Genomic DNA, 17,751 nt, shown 5'->3' with positions numbered 1-17,751 from the left:
AATATTTGCTTGAAATAAGGGTTATTTAATGATGGAATTATTTGTCTGATGAGGACCACACAGGAGTTCATTAAGCAAAGGTAAGCTGCTCAAGTGACAGGGATGCTGTAAAAGGGATCCCTGCAATGGTTGGAGATCTGTATAAAGAAAGCCCTTTGAACAGTTTGGATGGCAAATGTTTGGTGTGAGTGTAGTGGTTTTGTTTTTGTTTTTCATTTTAAAATAAAATTACTTTGGCCAAATAAAGAGTGAAACCCAGCCCACTCCTTACTCATCATGCCATTTGACGTAATTCTTGTAACCCTCGTGTCATAATTTCCTCACCCATAAACTTGGGACATATCATCTGTCCTATCTACTCCCCCAGAGAATAAATGTGCTTGTTAAGTGTTTGGGAACATGAAGAAAAAAAGAAGGATCATGATACAGGACAGGTCTGGGAGATCTAAGCTTGGCTTTGCTGCCATTTTCCTAGGTTGACTTAGACAAACTAGTTTTTACGTTTATAAAATGAAGGGGCTAGGCAAGAAGTCGAAGCTCTCTTCTGCCCCCATTTTCTTTCAGGCTGTGATGTTCATTTCTTTGGCATGATCACCATCACCATCATTCCCAGGTTCAGGGCACAGGCAGGTGGAAAGGACTTTTTAAATGCACACTGGCTCAGGTGACCCCCAGTGCAGACGAGTGATGGGGGTAGGGACGAATCTCAGTATTGTGTCCACTTTCCAGATGACATTGCTTCTCAATAAAGTCAACCATGACAGGCCTGGGGTCACAGAACTGACAGACGCTGGAATGGAACCTTCAGCTCGGTTCTTTTCTCTCCAAAACCATGCTCTGTCCACCTCCCTACAGCATTGTGTACTTATGTTGGGCATTGTTATTATTCAACAGCAACCCTGGATTGATAAGGAAGAGGTCAATCCTGCCTTCAGAAGGCCCGACTTAGAGTCCAGTCTTAAGCCCTTGTTTCATGTTCAACATTGAGAAGGTCATTTCCCCATTGTGGAGATGCTCAATTTCTGCATATACAAAGAAGAGAGCCATTGCATCCTGCAGCTTCTGAAGGTCGTGAAGAGGGTGAAATGAGATGAAGGAGGCAGGCTGGGAATCACTATGCACATTGCAGGGCCTGTGTTTCTGTGAGGTTTGCAGGCACATGGTACAGCTGATTGCACAGCGATTACAGTGCTTTTCAATGTTGTGGGGCTCAGCATGCCTGCGCTGGGAGCTGGTTCTCTCCCAATGGCTTGGGTAAAATACCCTTCAGAGGGGCTGCATCCTCCCTCCCTTTCAATCCAAATATTTAGCTTCAAGCTTGCTTCAGCTGTGCTTTGGCAAGAAGTGTTTGGGAGGAGGAGGCTGCTCTGAGGGGCCCTCCTTTGAAGCCCTGGATGTCCTACAGTGATATGGGGCCTTGGCCAAGCAAGTTGAGCTTTGAGGCCAGCAGCAGGTTTGAGACATTCCGGGGGCTGCTGACTTCAGCTGAGGGGGCTCAAAGCCCAGATCCCCACACAGCTGTGGACTCTCAAGGATCTCTCTCTCTCTCTCTGTTTCTTGGGCAGAGCTTCATATGCATCTGAGCCAGCCCTGCAGCAGCCCTTAGCAGCCCTTCTCTGGGGCTGGGTTATCTGTATGCCCAGGAAATCACTGGGCTGAGGGTACAAGATGGGATCTTGGCTTTCTCAAAAGAAGAATAAATTATTATCATTGAGTCCTCTGGGGGAACTCTTGGGGCTGAACTCACCATTACTTCCAGTGACCTACTTGGGAGATTTCTGTTTCTTGTTCCTGAAACCTTAGATTCTGAGGGCTGTTTCTACCATGAGATATAGGACTCATTAACTTAAAAATATGACCACTGCTGCTCAGTTTGGGCCCACTGTACCCATAGAACAGCCGGCAAAGAAAAGAGTTTGTGTACTGGCAGTTGTAATACATCCTGATCATAAGGAGAAAGCATGGTTATTTCACAAAAAGGGTAGGGAAGGATAGGAAGAATATTTACTTTTTCCTCAGGAGATGCCCTACTCTCTAAATCACTGAATTCCTATTGAATGTATTGAGAGAGGTTGGCACTTAGGTATTGTGAATGCTGCCACCTATATTAGAATCAAGGGTAAGAAAAAATTGGAGTGAGAGCAATGGAAGTCGAAGAATAAGATCAATTGAACATATACGGAAGAGGAGTGTCTCTCCTTTAGGTCCAGGTGTGACCTTGGCATTGTATAAGGGCAGGAGGCAGAGGAAGGTGGATGTCCTTCTCTCCAATGGCTCTGCACTCACTCACCTTTCTCAGAATAATTGGTTGTGAGGACAAAAATGATGTCACTATACCACACCATCTCCTTATTTGAGGCAGTAAGGATTTAGGTGTACTTGAATTTACCATTATGATTGAGAGAAAGTGGAGAATCATTTGGGGAAACAAACTAAAAAAGCAGGTTTGTTGACTCAGTGATTCATAAAATGGTCACTGCTTTATTTTCTGTAGCTGGACATTTTCTCCTCTCTTTAAGGTGAGTGACTTGAATAGATTGATGTTCTTGGGGAAGAATACCTATCTCAAAGGTGGAATCACTGATTAATGTTTTCCAGGGATATGTTTATCACTGAATCTGCAATGGCTACAGCAATTCCTGGCAACATGGGTACTCAGAAAATATTTGATGAGTAAATAGAAGGAAGGAAGGGAGAAAGGAAGGCGGGAAAGAAGAAAAGGTAGGGAAGTAAAGGTAGGGAAGGAGAGGTGAGAGGAGGGGATGAGAGGGAAGCAAGGAGGCAGCAGAGTGGTAGGGAGAGAGAGAGAAAAGTGAGGGAGGGAGGGAAGGAAAGAAGGAAGGAAAGGAAGGAGGGAGGGAGGGAAGGAAAGAAGGAAGGAAGGGAAGGAAAGGAAGGAAAGGAAGGAGGGAGGGAGGGAAAGAAGTAAGGAAGGAAAGGAGGGAGGGAGGGAGACAAGGAGAGAGGAAGGAAGGAGGGAGGGAGGGAGGGAGGGAGGGAGGAAGGAAGGAAGGAAGGAAGGAAGGAAGGAAGGAAGGAAGGAAGGAAGGAAGGAAGGAAGGAGGGAAGGAAGGAAAAGAGTTTCTTATTTCTGGCTCATCAGACTTAGAGGTCACACTTGTGATATTATTCCGTGAGAATGTATTTGGTATCCTGGAGGTGGGAAAAATTCATTTTTGTCTCATTAAATTTATAAAACCCATGGCTTTTTCCTAAGGGAAGAACTGTGTTTATAGAATGGTGAAGTGTTTCAAAGTAAATTGATTCTGCATGCAAAAGTGTATAACAATTTTGTTGACATCAGATTTTTACTATGGTAAGTTCAGAAGGTTGATGTTCAGAAAGCTGATGTTCCTTGACTGTCCCTCTTGGTCTGGTAGAGGTTTCTTTCTGTCACTCCCGTATCATAACTGCATCACTTTGTATTATGGCTCCTCCTCACTTAAGACAGTTTACTTCTGCCTGCTCCTAAGCAGCAAGAATTGAAAGAAAATGTGTAGACTTAGAAGAAATAATACCCCAGAGCCACCTTTAAATGCATTTTTCCAAGGCATATCAAAATATCCTTGGAATTTGTTGTGAAAATTTGACCACATCCTAGTTAGCATGAGGTTAAAATTAACAGTAACATGTGTTTTAGGGATCTCAATTTGCAAAATATTAATAGAGTTCATGGGCAGTTAACTGCAATAAAGGGAGGAAATGAAGTTTATAGTGCAGGGCCCTGGGGATTACAGCTTTCTCTACCCCTGAGCACGTTCATATCCCAGACCTCACGTAAAGTGAGGAAGGCCATAAAAGGAACAAAGAAGGAAAGCTCAAGGTTGATGTTATAGGTCTCTTTCTCTTCCCTCCTGGGAGGGCTTCCAGTGCGTCCAGGGGTAGCCTCACTTAGCCTTAGTTTCCTCCTGCCCATTCAGAAACCCATGATTCACCCTGAGGTGCAAAAACAGGGACTTTCAGTGAGACTCATAGCTGCTGACACATCAGAAAGGAGACCTGACCAATTTCTTATCACTTCTGTGGAAATGTGATTCTTATTGCATTTTCATCTCAACTTAAACTACTTAGGCATAAAAAAATTTAAAAAAATGCATGAAGACATTCCAGATTGAGAGTCAGTAGACATGGATTTATGCATTCTCTGCTTTTGACTCTCTTGTGACTTTAAGGAAATCATGCCTTCCTTCTACACTTTTGCCTCCTCACCTAAACAGAAATAGTAGGGCTAGGGGATCTCTAGGGGCTCTTCCTGCTCTTTAGTCTGTAGTTTAATGTGAATCTGACTTTTGTCCAGTGGACTTTCTTAGGAAAATTTACCAAAGAATGATTATTGAATACAAGATTCAGATATTAGAGCCAGGAAAAGTCCATGCAAACTAAAGTAATCACAATAGCAAGAAAGGCGAGATGGAGATTGAATGATGAGAGAGGAAAGAGGTCATTCCAGGCAAAGAGAAGGCTTAGGGTAAAGACCTGAGGTGTGAAGATACAAGGCATGATTTGAAATTCAATGGGAGAGCAAGGTAATTGGAGCAAGGTGAAGAAGGAAACAAAAGAGAGGACCTCCACAGCCTTCCCAGGACTTCATCTGGACCATTTCTGGGGCCACCTTCAGGGACACACGTCAGTGTAGTATATAGGAACATTTTTGGACTCAAAATGTCAAAAAAGGTGGCTGATCTGGACTGTTTCTGATGAGGGCCCTACTGGTCTCGCCTGCCGAGTTAGTGCTCTTGTAGCTGAGACCTGACTTTCTCACTCCAGTTGGTAGCTGTCCTCATGTCAGTTCCTTTCACACTAGCTCCTCCACAGGCCTTTGCCATACTCACCTTCTGCTTCTAGAATGGGAGTCATTCTGCCTTCGAGAGAGCCTCCATGGAAAGAATCTGGGAGTGATGACTTTCCAGGGTGTTAACATATGAAATCTTTCACCCTCTTCATATATATATATATATAGTTGTTTTTTGTTGTTGTTGTTGTTTTTTAGGTAGAGTTGTTGTTGTTTTTTTTTAGGTAGAGTCTTGCTCTGTTGCCCAGGCTAGAGTACAGTAGTGCAATCTCAGCTCACTGCAACCTCTGCCTCCCAGGTTCAAGCAATTCTCTTGCCTCAGCCTCCTGAGTAGCTGGGACAATAGGTGCATGCCACTACTCCTGGCTAATTTTTGTATTTTTACTAGAGATGGGGTTTCACCATGTTGGTCAGGCTGGTCTTGAACTCCTGATCTCGTTATCCACCCACCTTGGCCTCCCAAAGTGCTGGGATTACAGGGTGAGCCACCATGCCTGGCCCCCTCTTCATATTCTTAAGGCTCAATCTTCTGAGCTTCCAGGAGGCCCAGTACTCACACCACTTCTGCTCTTGGCAAAGTTATCAGGAGCCTTCTATCACTTCAATCTTTGGGACAGTGAAGTTCAGTGGAGCTCAGACTATCATGAACCCTTGCTAGTATCCATTGACTGGGTCTGACACCCAGGCACTCTCATTAGATTCTAATCACTTTTTGCCACAGTGAGGTCTGAGACTTAGTACTCTCTGGGTCACCCTGCTGACATCTCTATTCCCTCTGACTTTGTCACTAGAACTGGGATCTGGCCTTGTATTTTTCTTAGTCATGAGCCCCTACTTTGTTAAGTGTTTCAGGCTCCCCAGGACCACAGTTCTCAGCTCATTTATCTACAAATATTAATATCCTGCCTTGTGCTTGCCTGGATTCTTTATCTGACTGGCAGGTGCTCTGGGGTAGACCACCTTCTGAACTGTGACCTAGGTTGCAACAGCCTCTCACACCTGTATCCTTAGGCTCATTTGTGTTGCATGCTTCAATTCCCAAAACATTCATCACACATTCTTCTTACATAAACTTTATTTCTTGTCCTTGATTTGTGAGCAGTTAGAGCAATAGCCCCCCACAGAAATATCAAAAGCTGTTTGTTATTACAAAGACCTCATTCTACTCTCATTAAAGATGTTGGGAAAGAATGTCATGATTCTAGCTCATATTCTTGATGGGAATAATTTGATAACTACCTGATAAAACTTTTTAGTCTCATAATCACTTGCTCTGAATCTCCAGAACACTGAGAAATTGAAGGAAATATGTAGGGGTTGTTTGTTCCTTTATTTGCTTATTTTAATTAAAGTCAGCATTTTCACAAAAGTTGTGGTCTTTTTAATTGTGCACACTTTGTGCCTTAGTTTATCTGTGTTCAGTTCCTGGCCAGAGATCATTTGTTTTCATAAGAATGTACATGTGTCTGAAGCATCAGAGCTACAGGCACTGCTCCCACCCCGTCCCTGCAGACTTCATCCTGCTCAGTCCAAGGCAAGGGAACTATCCACTGGCTCAGACCCATTATGAGAGAAGTCTAGAATTGTCTTATCTATTAGTCCTGGGCCAAAAGGAAACTGAGGAAGCTCTTCAGTACACAAGAGTCTAATGGATGGCAGGTCTCTCAACCCCCACAAGCATGCCCACCACAGGCAGAAGATGTCCACTGCCATCCCTCACCAAGCTGATTGAACACTCACAATCTCATGGGACTGCTCAGTGCTGAGTTAACAGAACCCCTTTGGAGCCTGCGAACTGGATTCCTCAGTACATCCAACAAGGGCTTCTACACTTTTTCCTCACTCAAGACATACTGAGCTTTTTTCCCTCAAATGGGCCAATGCAATTGGTGCCTGTATGGTAGACACATCTGACAGCAATAGCTTAACTGAAGCCTACCCTGAGAATGACCCTGTACAGCAGATGGACCTGACAGCAATAATTTAAGAAATGAGGGTGCTCATGTGGAGGTTGCTGAGGAGAGGGTACTCAGTGAGGATGTTATGTAAACTGCATGTGTTTTTTTGCCAGCAGTTCTGGTTTTCCTGTCCAGCCTGCCACCACTGAACCATCCCTGTATGTAAGTTCCCGCAAATAAAACCATAGGCCTCTTTTGCTGGCTCTAGGTCTCTTCTCTAGCCTCTTGAACCCAGTGCCATCCCTACTGAAGTTAATAGGGGTCTGGCATGACAGTGTCACAGCATGCTTCAATGCCTGCAAAATAGACCGAGTCTTATGGTTTTGGCTCTGTTGAGTTTATTCTGATGAAGGCAAGGTTCTTATCCTTTTCACTCATCCATAGTCAAGGAGAAAGGCCATCCATGGGAGCTGACGCCCCAAGGGGAGATCACCTATTACCCTAGATAACTCAGGTCTAGTCTCCCCAGCACAAGTGTCAATATAGGCAAAATTACTTCTGATTCCAGTCCCAAAGTTCTTCATATTTCTTGCTTTTCCAGCAGATTCCCTTAAGCAGCCCAAAATCCTCTGAAGGGCTTGACATGTGCTGAGCTCCCAAAGGCTGTGGGTAAAGCCAACTGTGGAGCTTCAGGGGATGTTTGCATGCTGAGCAGGCTTAGCAGAGACACTGTGCCAAGGAGTGTTTTTAGAGTGAAGAGGAATTTGAGTTTTTCTCATCTAGGACCAGGAAAGATTACTGGTATGACTCAGAGGATTACAGTAAGAGAGCCTTTTCAATAATGGGGTAAAGAGGAAATCAGACTGAGTTTGTAGGAGGCATCTTGGGGTTTTAATCCCTGCTCAACAGCTTACCAACTCGGGGGCTATCAGCCATTTATTTCTCTTAGCCTTGATATCTTTATCAATTAAATAGAGATAATAATACGCAGGTACCCTGAGAATTACATGTGGCCATGGTTATAAAATATCTAAACAACATTTGGTACACAGTAAGTGCTCAATATATAGAAGCTGTTTACTACAATAAAGGAGAGTTAAGGCAGGTTACTGGAATTACTTCATCATTTTCTCTAGATCTGAGAGATTCCAAAGGAGCTGATATAACCAGACATATGGCCTAGTTAGTTCTAGGAAAATGTATAACAAAACTCACTTTTCTTATAAGCTTCAGCAGAACTAAGGGAAATAACTGCCCCAAAGTTTGGAGAAGAGCAAAAGGCTGAATTCAGGGCCTATTTGTCTTGCAGACAAGTAGAAGCTCCCTACGGCATACTCAACACCGCATATGTGCACAGAGGTGCACAAACACAAAGGTGCAGACACACATGCACACGTGCACATATTCACATACGGAGCTCCCACTCCACGACTGAGCTACCTCCCTTGCCCACTGTTCTTAAGCTCCTATGCTGTATCAAAGGAGAAGAAACTGATGTTTCAAGCTTGTTGAATTCTAACTCATCAAAATAGTTTGGTTTACCCCCTGTGCTACTTTACAAGGCACTTAGGCATTTTTTCATGGGGTTGGGAAATCATGTTTCATCAGTAATAAACAGGATCAACCCCCAAAGACTGAAGCTCAATTTCAAGCTCAGAACCCAGGAGGTCAGAGTGGATTCTATCACAGAAAATCCCAAACTCCCTTTCCTTAGCAAAGCAAAACATATTCTGGGAGAAAGAGAGGAGGCTTCAAGTCAAGCACAGCAGTTTCTAATATTTTTCCACTTGACTTTTCTTAATTAGTGTTGACTAGCTTAACGAAGCAATTAAGGGGCTTATTTGCTTTTTAAAATCACATGTGAAATTTAAGAAACCTTGAAATAGAAGAAATATTTGTCCCCAAGATCTTACTCCACAAGGGATATCAGTTTGAATATTCTCCAACCACTAGAAAGTGAGAACAACTGGCCCTGTTCTCCAAATGAGGCCTAAGCAAAACAGAAATCGCAGTAGCCGGTTCTGCGTGTAGAAATCCTCAGTAAGTGAACGGCTGCTGTTCAGATGTTATTTCTGAGACTTCCATTGAAAACAACAATGGGGCCGGGCGCGGTGGCTCAAGCCTGTAATCCCAGCACTTTGGGAGGCCGAGACGGGCGGATCATGAGGTCAGGAGATCGAGACCATCCTGGCTAATACGGTGAAACCCCGTCTCTACTAAAAAATACAAAAAAAAACTAGCCGGGCGACGAGGCGGGCGCCTGTAGTCCCAGCTACTCGGGAGGCTGAGACAGGAGAATGGCGTGAACCCGGGAGGCGGAGCTTGCAGTGAGCTGAGAGCCGGCCACAGCACTCCAGCCTGGGCGGCAGAGCAAGACTCCGTCTCAAAAAAAAAAAAAAAAAAAAAAAAAAAGAAAACAACAATGATAATTAGTTTTTGATAATAAAGACATCTACCACTTATTGATTAATTATGAGCTAAGAAGTGTGTTGCAGACTTTTCATATGTTATTTCAATTTAAATCTGTAAATGTTCCCTTCCCTTTTTACTAGAGTAAGAAAATAAGGATTCAGAGCGGGTGAATGGCATGCCCAGGGTCACACACCTGTCAGGACCTCGACTGAAACTTTTCTCATTCAGACACATGGTTGTCCCATGACATTTCACTTTCTTCCCTTGTGATAATTCTAAACCAGGAGAATTGTGGCTTAAGCACACCAAAGATCATTAAATAACTAAACTTGTGTGTGCATGTTTACACCTACATTTATATAAATAGCATATACAATAGTAAAAAATTGTTATTTTTAATAATTATATCTAATTATCTGTATGACAATCTAATAAGCCCCTGATAGTATATTAATCATATGATTATAGTTTAAGTTATTTACATGAAATAATAAGCTTACATATCACAATTTATAATTGATATAAACAAATTGATAATACAAATATATAGTATATTAAATGTGATATGTATGTAACATATACATGAGACCTACAAATCCATAATATGTAATACAAGCCATAATATAACATGATATATAAAACATATAATACATAATATTGTGATATATATAATGTGTTTGTATAAAATACACAACACATGATATATAATACATGGAAATTATGTCTTTAATAATTGTGTATAATTACAGAATTATCAGAAATTTTGATACTGGGTTAACAATTAGATAATTTTAATAAATATATACTTATAGGACAATATTCTATATTATAATATAACTCAATAAATAAATTTGATTATTAAATAATAATATTATGGAGTAATTAACTGGACTATCCAGAGTTTAATGTGTGCATCTGGTCATACACAAGTTCACATTTATTGTCTATCATGTGCTAGAAACAGTGCAAAACACTTTATATATCACCTTTTTAAACCTTTCCACAAACCAGCAAGGTAGGTACCATTCACTGAAAAGAAATTGAGGCTTTTATCAGTAAATATTCTTTTTTTGTTTTTCTTTTAGGGGCACAGAGCTAGCAAAAGAGCCAGGAATCAACCCTTATTTTGTCTTATTCCAAATGATATCAAGTGTTTGTATTCTACCAAGTCAGATAAGTAGGTGGAGGAAAGACGAAGTGACAAAACACAGGAAGGACAAAGAGATTACGTCTTCATGCTTCCCTGCGCCTTGAAAATGTAGTATATGCCAAGTTTTCATTGATTCAGTGGGGAAGGCAAGGGACGCTGGCCTGGTGCCAATTCAACCACTCTCTCAGTCTCTTGTTTATTCAACAAGCTGTTCCTCTGGGTCCTGGGGAAGAGGGAATTATTTGGGGTGGCAGCCCATGGCATATGTCCTGATGCAGCCTGTGGCATATGTCCAAGCCCCTCCCAGTGTGACACTCTTGTGACCAGGGTCCATATGCTCATGGTACTCCCTTGGACTTAGCTATTTTTTCATTGCCTCTGGGACTGCAGGCTAAATACTTGGCACTGGAAACACTGCCAGCAGCAGCACAGTTTGGGAGTACATCCCACATGGGCACTGAGTCAACAGTGCCAACAGGAGGAAAACATATGAGCCCAGGGAGATTTCTTAACTATTTACCCAGTGGGGGAAATTGTTTATTTTCTACATATCTCCCAAAGAGCCCATTTATGAGCTCCATTTATGACTTCAAACAGGTAAGTTGGCAGAGACATGGCAGTGAAGATAAGATGATGACTAATTAATAGCCTTGCAACAGGTTTCAACACCCAGATCTACAACTACCATTATTATTTTTCTTAACCACTAACATTTATTTTCAAATACAAACATGCTTTTAAGTATTTTTCTTAATACAGATAATAGTTTTATCTTGTTCCTGGCACCATTTCCTCTTCCCAATAGGGTTATAAATAGGGTATTCCATTTGGCAAGGGTCTTGTCCATGGCATTGGAGAGACGGTTCTATAGTTACTGTAACAAAACAGCACATAGTTGGCATATTTCTCCCCAAACTTTCCTAACATTTACACTGCCATCTGCATACTTTTCACTTGACTTCACTCTGAAAATTGACTGTTCCTCTGATACATACCAGAGACTTGGCTACTTGGACATTTGGAAACAAAATAGAAGGAACAAAACATGAAAAAGGAAGCATTCTTCCCATTTCTGATCCCAGGCATTCAATACTTGTAGTAGTACAGTAGTTTGTAAGAATGGTTTAAGGTAGCTTCCTTTGAGGTCAATTTTAATTTTAAGATTTTAGGATTCTGTGAATGAAGGGATAATTCATTAATTAATATACTAATATCAATAACTGCTTTATTTTCCTGAGTTCATACGGCTATTTGCCCATATTTAAATATATATGTAGAAAAATGTGGGATCACTATGTGTAAGAAAACTCAAAAATGAGTCTTAAAAACACAATAAAGTTAAAATGGAAGATCCAGACCTAAAACCCTTTCCAAAGCTCTGCTCCCAACATTTCAAATAAGTGTCAGATAACGCAAATGAGTTTTTAAGAGGATTAAGATGCTAGAACATAATATATCTGGAAGTTCAAGGATTTCCATTGTTATGAGACAAAGAATGCATAAGAATACAAATCTCCATAGTTTTGTCTTCCAGATAACCGGATAACCCTCACCAGCTGGGCTTCACTTTCTTTTCAGGTTTAAATAAAGGAGGGGGAAGGTTTCAGCAATAGCTGCAGGAGTTATTGATGAATTGAGGATTCTCCAAAATCAGACTTTTAGAGAGAGAGAATACACATAGCCCTTGCCTGGAGAACTGGATAAATTCACTCTGTCTTCATCAAACATGGTTAGCCCAGGCATCGTTTGAATGAATGTGAAGGAAAAACTAACTTTTCGATGTTTTTTCCTGAAACTCTGCCTGTGCATTTGCTCATGTCATATGAGCATATAGAAGAGAAGCCAGGTCACTGAGTTAATATTGGCCCATAACACATTTTATGGAAGGCTATTTGGTGCCTAGTCATTCCCAGAACGTCTTCATATGAGGATTTACTGAGCCAAAAACAATTTAAGATTTATTTGAGAAGTCACCCAAGTGATGAGTCCATTTGTGGATACAAAGATATTAGTGATTAGAATGGTTGTGTTGGAGATGAGAAGTTGCATTGCTGTTGCTGCTGTTGTTTTATTCTTTTTCTTTGCTCTTATGCAAAATACTGTAGGAAAATAATTTTGTTTTACCAAGTTTAATGTGAGATTTTACTTGTGATTTTGATATTTTGATCCCAAGCCTTACAGTTGGAGAAGTCAAATTTTCTGTTTTTGTTTTAAAAATCGTTTTAGCTTATAGAATGAAGGAGTGAACACTGGCTAACTTTACAGAATATTTTATCCATAATTAAGAATCTAATGAAGCTGAAACAAGAACATTGTTTCTTATGGGTTTAAAATAATATAGATGATGTATTTTCATTACAAGTGCTTTGGAGATAAAAATTTGAGGGAGAATAAACCAGTACACACCTGCACACTCACACACACACTCACACACACATTTACACACATACAGAAAAAAAAATACTTTTTTAAGCCTTACCTGCTGACATATGTTGTGTTTAAATGAATATTCACTACATCCAACTCTTGTCACTTTCATCCATCTTAGGTATTTAATTTAACATTAAATATCAAACATTAACATTTAACATTAATATTTAACATTAACATGATGTCTAATAACATTAACACAGAGCTATGGTTGAGTTTGTAAGACAATATCACATGCACAACATATATTTGTGTAAGGCATGATGCTGGGTTCTGGATGTTGACTGAGAGATGAAAGAATGGACATCATTTTGACATTGGAAAAATTCATAAATTTGGTGGAGAACAAACATTTGTCATACAAGCTAAATGAGCGTAAGTTGCATTTTAAACTCAGCAGTTCACAAATGTATCAGTTACAACCTTAACATCTTCTTTTTTTTTTTTTTTTTTTTTTTGAGACGGAGTCTTGCTTTGTCGCCCAGGCTGGAGTGCAGTGGCTGGATCTCAGCTCACTGCAACCTCCGCCTCCCAGGTTCACGCCATTCTCCTGCCTCAGCCTCCCGAGTAGCTGGGACCACAGGCGCCCGCCACCTCGCCCGGCTAATTTTTTTTGTATTTTTAGTAGAGATGGGGTTTCACCGTGTTAGCCAGGATGGTCTCGATCTCCTGACCTCGTGATCCGCCCGTCTCGGCCTCCCAAAGTGCTGGGATTACAGGCTTGAGCCAGCGCGCCCGGCCAACATCTTCTTTGATACCAACTTCCAATTCATCTATCTTATACTTTTCTTACCTTGGCCTCCCCAAATTATCTCAGTTCATCTCTCTTCTTCAGTCAGTCAGTGTCTGCTTCCTGTGAGTAAACCTACAATTCTGTGCTAACCTGTCACTCTGTAATTCAAGTCTCTCTTGATTGGCACTGTCTAAAATGATAGCCCCTAGCCACATCTGGCTTTTACATTAAAATTAAATTAAACTTTCAGATTTTTATTCAAACCAGTCACCTTTCAAGTGCCCTATAGCCACATATAGCCCATTGCTACTATTGGTGAATGATGCTGGTATTTCCACTGGCTCAGAAAGCTCTGAGACAGATCTGCTCTAAAGCACAGTTCAAAGCTCGCTTGCCAGGCTCGTCTCCCCATGGTTTCCTCAGGCAAGCGAGCCTCCAATAAGTTAAATATTCATTGTTTTCTGCATATATTCTGAGCTTCACTGACTTGGGGGCTTTCCTATTTCCAAAGCTTCAAGTGTTCTTTTGAAATCCTATAGTCATTTAAGGCCTAGAATAAAGAATTGTTTCCCCTTCTTTTAATAAGCCTTTTCTTTTCTTTCTTTCTTTTTTTCTGTTTGTCACACAGCCTTTATTTCTCCCTCACTTTTTTTTTATTATAATACTTTAAGTTCTAGGGTACATGTGCACAACATGCAGGTTTGTTACATAAGTATACATGTGCCATGTTGGTGTGCTGCACCCATTAAGCCTTTTCGAATCTTCCCAGTGAGAGCTTTGACTCCTCTGGAATCTGAGAGCACACTTTGTGCCTCAGCTGTGCTTCACTTAGAGCTCTGTTTCAGCGACAAGAGTTGGATGCAACGGATGTCCAGTTCTTCAAACACAGCATATGTGAGCAGATAAGCCTTAAAAAATTGTGAACTGCTGAGTTCAAAATGTAAGTCTTCAGAGGATTTTTTTTTTTTTTTTTTTTTTTTTTTGCTCCAGTAGTTGGTTATGCTAGTTTTTTGAGGTCAGGGGAAGCATGAAATTTTCATATTTCATGACCTCTGGTTTTTCTTCTTTGTGTGTTTTATTTTACTTATTTTTTTTTTAAGTTTTGAGGACATTAAAGATAAAATAAAAGAATAAAAAGGGAAGAAGGACACAATTGGTGACAAAATCTGAAGGTGAAAATGAAGAAATAGAGTTACATCAACCATATATGAGGGAAGGATGGGGTTGCTGCACACTGTAGAAAAAAGTCCTATAATTAAACTCTTTTTCTGTTAATTTGCTTTCTGGATCTATGTGAGTTAATTACTGTCACTAAACCTGTCATTTGTTTTTGTTTTATTTTATCTGTAGAATAAAAATAGTAATGCTCACCACATAGGTTGTTGTAAATATCCCTTAAGGTAATATATGTAAAAGCGCCTCTTAAAGAAAAAAAAAAAAATGTCTCATACAAATGTGAGTGGTTGTTTACAGCAAGCTTCCAGAAAAGGAGGGTTTGGAATGGGGAGAAACACATGTTCTCCTGTCCCTTCACAAACCCACTTTCTTCTGACAAAGCCCTGCCGACCGATAAAGTTCCAGTAGGCTCTTTGTGAGTTATCCACAGGGTTCTCTTTTTATCTCACAGAAATATTTATATAACTATACATTTCTATAATATTTTTTATTCCACCCTCCTTGGGATGTAGTTATGACTGTTGAATATTTACTTTTCAGACATTCCTTCTCCCTTTGAAGAAATCCACAAAAGAAAAAGCAAAATACTGACAAGTTTTCAAAGCCATGATTTACAGGAATGAATTCTGAAAAGCAAGTGGCTAACATCCGAGTTCATCATCAAATAATATTTCTAAAGCACCCTCTAGTGTCTGGCCCCAAGCCAGATGATTCAACGCCTGAAGAAGCTACAGACTTTTTAAAAGTAAAATAGACTCATGTCTGCTCATGAGAAGCAAGTTGGCATCATTTAGGATGTCTTAGGAATGTCTCTCTAAATAAGGATTAAAAATGGATTGCTGTAGAAAAATTAATACGGGTACAAACACTAATAATATTGAATGCAATTTAAATTCCATTTTAAAATAGATAATAGGGTTTAAAATAACATGTCGAAAATTGTACTGGAATTAGCAAAATTTAAAATCTTAGGAAGAAAAATCCTGATTTGTATGTGAAAAGGTTTTGAACTGAGGAAAATTAAGACTAGCAAGAGTAGATAGGGGTTGTCTAGTAGGAATCATAGACCCATCAGCCATCTGATTATGCTGTGACTGATACTAGCCTGTAGTTTTCATCCAGTAAATCATCAAGTGGTGCAGTAGAAAGAGCACGGTATGTAGAATCATAAGACTCATAGTTTGGGGTCAACTCTACTACTCACTTGGCCATGTGGTTTGGAACACATCACAAAAGATTTATGAGCCTTCGCTTCTTCACATGTAAAATTGTGATGATTTTGCCAACTTCATAGAATTGTTTAGACTTTAGAGTATTACATAGGATACAACGGACTAGTTCCTTGAACAAAGTACTTGCCCCCGAAATGTTACTATTTTTTCTAGTTGTGTGATTGATTTTGCAATCAGCAATTTAATATTATGCATTCAATAGGTTTATAATATGCATTCAACGTGACTTGCATATATTTCATAAAAACAAATTTGAATATTTTTCTCATTTTCTCATTCACATATCTTTGAGAATGGCATCATAGTTTTATTTTGATAATGAAGTAATAGAGTCAATTCCTGAATAGGCTAGTTGACTTTAATGAGAAATACCCATTTATTCATTCATTTCATTTTCAACTCTTAAATCCATAATGGCCCCTTCACTATGGGTTTCTTATATTAATAAGATGGACTAGATACTTTTATCACCTACAAAAAAAATCTTTGTAGGCAGAGCAATAAAGAGTACTGAATCATTTTAAGAAGTCACATAGAAAATGACTTTTGAACATGGAAGGACTCGGCTTGATCAAGCAAATTCTATTTCAAAGTTTTACTTGCAAGGTTATTTATTACTGTGTGGAATCTCACTCCTGTGGCTGGGGTCAAGAAAAATGGGGACACAGGTGTCTGCCTATTTGCACAGGCATTAAAAAGTATTGTAAAATGAGCTTCAGCCTTTTAAGTTACTGTCTTCTTTATAATAATAATCTTTTCCATTTTACAAGGTCTATATTATTTTTAGGTAAGAAAACACTGTAGAGTTCATGTTTTATTGTTCCTTGCAGTTATATAAATTATATTTGGCCAAAACAAATGTAATTCCTACTGTGTGAACTGGGAACCCAAAATGTTGATTTTCCTCAAGTTATAAACAATGTGAAGATATGTTATACTAGGTCACAATTTTCCAGAGCAGAGCAAAATATATAACTCAGTTTTAATAACAAAACTGCATATATCATTAAAGCTTCCTACTCCACACAGAATGTATTATATTACTCTGCCCAGCAAGAGACATCCTTTGTGTAGACCACAATTTCTAAAATACCATTTGATTGAATAGAAAACAGGTTAGCCACTTGTTAGTTTAAAAGAAAACATAATGGGTAAATGCTCATGGACATTCTGCTTTGTCTTTGCTAGTGAATATTAAATTTCTTCTCACTAAGTTTAAATGTCACAGATTTTGTAAACAACAAGGTCTGGGGGAAAACCATTATGACCCTTTTCTGACTATTAGATGAATCCTCATATTTTTAGCAACTTAGAAGCAGATGTCCTCTCCTTTTCAGCACCAATAAACCTTATTTATACATGTACTATATCAACTTCAAGCCTTATTGTAATTATTTACGTACAAGTCTGCCTCCCCAAATAGACTTGCAACTTAAGGCAAAATCCAGACTGCATTATGTTTGTATTCTGAGCCCCTGGTTCAATGTCTACCACAAAGTTGGAACTCTAGAAATATTAAATAAAAGAGTATATGCTGAAAATTCACCACCAAATTGTTAATTTACCCACCCGCCGTTCCTTTCAGAATAACTCCAAAATTTAAGAAATTGTAAGTACTATCTTTACAACACTGATAGGAATCAGGAACTATTTCCTTTATTAAAAACTCACAGATGGGATTATTAGCTAGTCTGTCCTCCTTATTTCACAGATGGGGATTTGAGGGACCAGAAGAAGGAAGCTTCTTTACTCTTGCTATATCATAAAACTGATACCAATTATGTTTATATGATATAAAAGTAGTCCATGTTAATTCTAAACATTTTGACAAGTTCAAACATACGTAAAGGAGCCAACAACCACATGAAAAGATAACTTGAAAAGTCATTAAATGTAAATCAAAACCACAATGAGGTATTACCTCAAAC

At 39.6% G+C, this 17,751-nt stretch overlaps 1 long non-coding RNA gene across 1 annotated transcript in view; it reads left to right on the top strand.

The window, feature by feature from the left end:
- Positions 1-16,534, top strand: part of LOC104670038 — a 52,943-nt gene extending 36,409 nt beyond the window's left edge. The window contains exons 3-4 of the long non-coding RNA XR_749084.2: positions 6,867-6,912; positions 15,132-16,534. This is a non-coding gene — a long non-coding RNA (uncharacterized LOC104670038). The remainder of the gene's footprint in view (positions 1-6,866; positions 6,913-15,131) is intronic.
- The last annotated feature ends 1,217 nt before the right edge of the window (positions 16,535-17,751 follow it).

Source organism: Rhinopithecus roxellana, chromosome 17 (assembly GCF_007565055.1).
Source record: "Rhinopithecus roxellana isolate Shanxi Qingling chromosome 17, ASM756505v1, whole genome shotgun sequence".
NCBI lineage: Eukaryota > Metazoa > Chordata > Mammalia > Primates > Cercopithecidae > Rhinopithecus > Rhinopithecus roxellana.
This window is presented reverse-complemented; position numbering and strand designations above follow the sequence as displayed.